A 5,757-nucleotide genomic window follows, 5' to 3' on the forward strand; every position below is an offset into this window, starting at 1 on the left:
AATAGAATACCGAGAACTATGGGCCTCCGCTAAGATCAACTCTCGAATCCCATCGACATTGGGCACACAAACTCGCCCTTGCAACCTCAAAACACCATCATCATCTAAGGTCACCTTCGTGGCACCTCCACGCTGTACCGTGTCTCTCAGGACACACAAATGGGGATCATCAAACTGTCGATCACGGATACGCTCTAATAATGAAGAACGAGCGACCGTACAAGCTAACACTCTGCTGGGCTCAGAAATGTCCAACCTCACAAATCGATTGGCCGGGGCCTGAATATCCAAAGCAAGAGGTCTCTGGCTGACCGAAACATAAGCAAGACTACCCATGCTGGCGGACTTCCTACTCAATGCATCGGCCACCACATTGGCTCTCCCTGGGTGGTACAAAATGGTAACATCATAGTCCTTCAATAGCTCCAACCACCTCCGCTGCCTCAAGTTCAACTCCTTTTGCTTGAACAAGTATTGCAGACTCTTGTGATCCGTGTACACCTCACACGTCACACCATATAGGTAATGCCTCCAAATCTTCAGAGCATGAACAATGGCTGCCAACTCGAGATCATGAACCGGATAATTCTTCTCGTGGATCTTCAACTGCCTCGAAGCATAAGCAATGACTCTGCCATCCTGCATCAATACCGCACCAAGCCCAATACGGGAAGCATCACAATTCACTGTATAGGGTCTTGAGCCTGTGGGCAAAACCAATATCGGTGCCGTAGTCAGAGCTGTCTTGAGCTTTTGAAAGCTCGCCTCACACTCGTCTGACCATCTGAACTGGGCACCCTTCTGGGTCAATCTGGTCATCAGGGCTGCTATGGATGAAAATCCCTCCACGAACCGGCGGTAATAACCTGCTAACCCCAAGAAACTCCGAATCTCAGTAGCTGATGCTGGTCGAGGCCAGTTCTTGACTGCCTCAATCTTCTTCGGGTCCACCTGAATACCCTCTACTGATACAAAATGACCCAGAAATGCAACCGAACTCAACCAGAACTCGCACTCCGAGAACTTAGCATACAACTGACTATCCTTCAGAGTCTGAAGAACCACTCTGAGGTGCTGCTCGTGCTCCTCCTGGCTGCGGGAGTACACCAGAATATCATCAATAAAGACTATCACGAACAAGTCCATGTAAGGTCTGAACACTCGGTTCATCAACTCCATAAATACGGCCGAGGCATTGGTCAACCCAAATGACATGACCAAAAACTCATAATGCCCGTACCGAGTGCGGAATGCTGTCTTAGGGACATTAGACGCCCTAATCCTCAGCTGATGGTAGCCAGATCTCAAGTCTATCTTTGAAAACACCTTTGCACCCTGAAGCTGGTCAAACAAATCATCAATCCTCGGTAATGGATACTTGTTCTTTATCGTCACCTTGTTCAATTGCCGGTAATCAATGCACATCCTCATCGATCCATCATTTTTCTTCACAAATAACACTGGCGCACCCCACAGAGAAACACTAGGCCTGATAAAACCCTTCTCTAGCAAGTCTTGCAACTGGTCCTTTAACTTCTTCAACTCTGGCGGGACCATGCGATACGGCGGAATAGAAATGGGTTGCGTGCCTGGGGCCAGTTCAATACAAAAATCAATATTCCTGTCGGGCGGCATAACCGGCAGGTCTGAAGGGAAAACCTCGGGGAACTCCCGAACAATAGGAACAGAGTCAATAGAAGGAACCTCTGTGCTGGAGTCGCGAACATACGCCAGATAAGCTAGACACCCCTTCTCGACCATATGTCGAGCCTTTACATATGAAATAACACTACGGGTGGCATGTCCTGGGGTCCCTCTCCACTCCAATCGGGGAAAATCTGGCAAAGCCACAGTCACGGTCTTGGCGTGACAATCCAATATAGCATGATACGGGGACAACCAATCCATACCTAATATAACGTCGAAATCCACCATGTCTAAAAGTAATAAATCCACACGGGTCTCAAGACCCTCAAACACTACCACACAGGAACGATGAACTCGGTCGACCACTATAGAATCACCCACCGGTGTAGATACATAAACAGGGATACCCAAAGCATCACTAGGCATAGCCAGGTAGGGTGCAAAATAAGACGACACATATGAATACGTAGACCCAGGGTCAAATAGCACTGAAGCATCCCTATCACAGACCAGAATAGTACCTGTAATAACAGCATCTAAAGATTCAGCCTCTGGCCTGGCTGGCAAAGCATAACACCGGAGCTGGGCCTCACCTCCCTGAACCATGTCTTTGGGATGATCTGCTACTGGCTGACCCCTACCTCTGCCGGTCCGAGCTCCACCTCTAAGGTCTCTACCTCCACCTCCATGATCCCTACCCCCGCCTCTAGCTGGCTGGGCAAGCTGTGGATCACCTGGTGCCTGAATCATGGGGCGAAGACCCTGCTGCTGAGAGCTACCCGAGGCTCGAGGGCAAAATCTGACAATATGACTCGGGTCACCACAACCATAACAAGCCCTCGGCTGCTGAGCGTGCTGGCCCTGTCGACCTGAATGCGCTGATAGGTGCTGATGATGAACTGAAAAGCTGCTGGTCAGAAGACTGCGGCTGAAAGCCACGACTACCTGAAGTACCATGTGAGACCTGTAGGGCTGACTGAAAGGGCCTCGGAGGATGGCCTCTACCATAGGAATCCCCACCTCCAGACGAGGTACCACTGAACCTACCAGAATGACGAGGCCTCTTGTCCGACCCATGACCACCTCCCCGTGCAAGAGCCATCTCAACCCTACGGGCCGCATTGGCCGCCTCCTGAAAAGAAATCTCACTACCAGCTCCCATAGCCATCTGGAGACGGATCGGCTGAATCAATCCATCAATAAACCTACGCACCCTCTCTCTCTCTCTCTCGGTGGGGAGTATAACAACAGCATAGCGTGCCAGATCAATGAACCGAGTCTCATACTGTGTGACTGTCATAGAGCCCTGCTGGAGGCGCTCGAACTGCCTGCGTAGTGCCTCCCGCTGAGTAACTGGGAGAAACTTCTCCAATAACAACTCCGCGAACTGATCCCATGTCAATGCTGGAGACCCTGCTGGTCTAGATAGGCAATAGTCCCTCTACCAAGTCTTGGCGGATCCTGCAAGCCGGAAGGTGATGAAGTCGACCCCATTGGTCTCCGCAATACCCATAGTCCTAAGGATCTCATGGCAGCTGAATAAGAAATCCTGGGGATCCTATGATGAAGCACCGCTGAATGTGGTGGTGAAGAGCTTGGAGAACCTATCAAGCCTCCACAAAGCATCTGAGGACATAGCCGCTCCATCGCCGGTCTGAGTCACAATACCTGGCTGGACTGCCACCGCTGGCTGAACCACTAGAACCTGTGCCTGGGGAGCTACCTGCTCCGGAGTACGTGTAGCAGGAGTCTGAACCCCTCCTCCAGCCTGAGAAGTGGCTGGTGCTACTGGAAGCAAACCCGCTCTAGTGACGCTCTCCACAAAGCCTACCAATCTGACCAGATCGTCCTGAAGAACTGGGGTGGCTATGAACTCCTCTGGGACCTGAGCTGGGCCCACCGGAGCTGCTGGGGCTGGAGCCTCTTCATCATAACCAACATGAGGCTCCACTTCTGGGACTGCCGCTCGGGGCTGAGCTCGGGCCCGGCCTCGGCCTCTGGCACGGCCTCGGCCTCTGCCCCTCGCAGGAGCTGCTGTTGGGGGCTCGGGCTGCTGCGCGGTAGAAGAGGAAGCACGTGTTCTCGCCATCTGCGAAAGAACAGAGTAGAAAGACAATCAGTATTTTGAGAAACAGAATCGCACGACAGGAAAGAACAAAAGTGAAACTTTTTCTAACTCCGTAGCCTCTGGGGGATAAATACAGACGTCTCCGTACCGAATGCTCTGATACCAACTTGTCACGACCCAGATTTCCCACCCTCGGGAGTCGTGATGGCTCCTACTAATAGGAGCTAGGCAAGCCAATTAATTTAACACTTCTCTCAACATCATTAACAAAATAAAGAAGAACGAGACAATTAATATAAAAGCGGAAGTCTCGAAACATAAATAACAGAAACCAAGTGCGGAATTTCAAATACGCCTCTACCCAAATCTGGTGTCACTAACTCACGAACTTCTACTGAATGCTAAATACAAAGTCTGAATGAGAATACAGTACTGTCTGATCCGATACAAGGGAAATCAAACAAAAGACAGAGATAAGAGAGACTCCGGGCCATGCGGACGCCAGCAAGCTACCTCGGAATCTCCGGACTGAAGTAAGCTCCCAACGCTCCTACTGCTGACCAAAGGCTCCTGCTCCGGTACTATGATCTGTGCAAAAAGCACAGAAGTGTAGCATCAGCACAACCGACCCCATGTACTGGTAAGTGCCTGGCCTAACCCCGGCGAAGTAGTGACGAGGCTAGACAGGACCTACCAAAAATAACCTGTGCAGATATATATATACAAAGGCAACAGAAATAACAACAGAGAATATCAACTAAAAAGGGGGAAGGGGGCATGCTAGGGGAAAAATACAGCGAATACAGATCAACGGATATAACGACGAGACTATCTCAATACCATAACTCATATATAAGTGGTCGGCGCGCCACACGATCCCATTTATTAATTCATAAGTGGACGGCGTGCCACACGATCCCATTTCATAATATATAAGTGGTCGGCGTGCCACACGATCCCATATTATAGTATATAAGTGGTCGGCGTGCCACACGATCCCATTTTATATTATATATAAGTGGACGGCGTGCCACACGATCCCATATTATAGTTCAAAATATCTGACTTTGTAAAGAAGGCCCCATTAGGGGAATTCGACAACATAACACTTTAACCCGGCAAGGGTACAGCTAACAGCCCAAATATCCCGGCTAGGGAGAGTACATAATAATAGTCTACACGTCCCGGCAAGGGAATAATCACAACACATCCTCTTTTAAATCACTTCTTTCTCAATTATCACATTCTTGTTCGAGCCAACGCTCCAAAATATACCAATCATAATTCTTCCTTAACCGTTCACATTATATGAAATTTATCAATTAAACAAGGAAGTTATGTCACATCATTCGAGTTAAAAGCAATTAAGACTCACGGTCATGCTAGACTCCGGTGCATAGACAACCGTCACCATGCCTATACACTGTACTCCACATTTAGCAAGTAGCAAATAACATCCTAATCCTATTCCCTCAAGCCAAAGTTAGAACAAACACGTACCTCGATCCAAGAATAGCGATCAACTCTCTAATACCGCCTTTCCTCTACAATCCAACTCCGAAACAATGATATCTAGGCATAATTAGTTCAATAATATCAATAAGGGCTCAAAAACATAATCCCATAGCCTAGAAATGAAATTCCTATCATTCTTCCAAAAACACCAAAATTCGACACCGGTCCCACATGGTCCAAACACGAGGCTCAGACCCAAACCCAATCACCCATAACCCCACGAGTTCAAATATATAATTTATTTCAAGATTCGACCCCAAATTGAGGTTGAATCACCCAAAATCCCCAAAGCCCTAACTCTACCCAAAACCCCCATTTTCTACTTTGAATTCATGATTTAGGGCTAGGAATTTAGTAATTAATAGAGGAAATTGAAGAAAACAAGTTGAACAATGCTTACCCAAGAAGTTTTGATGAAAGGGAGCTTCAATGGACGCCTAAGTGCTTGGAGAAGAAAGGAGTTCGTGTATTTTTATGAAAATCCCGAGTTCACTGTTCTGATTTTAACTTAATAATTCGCTGGGCAA

The sequence above is a fragment of the Nicotiana attenuata genome, unplaced genomic scaffold, assembly GCF_001879085.1.
Source record: "Nicotiana attenuata strain UT unplaced genomic scaffold, NIATTr2, whole genome shotgun sequence".
Classification (NCBI taxonomy): domain Eukaryota; kingdom Viridiplantae; phylum Streptophyta; class Magnoliopsida; order Solanales; family Solanaceae; genus Nicotiana; species Nicotiana attenuata.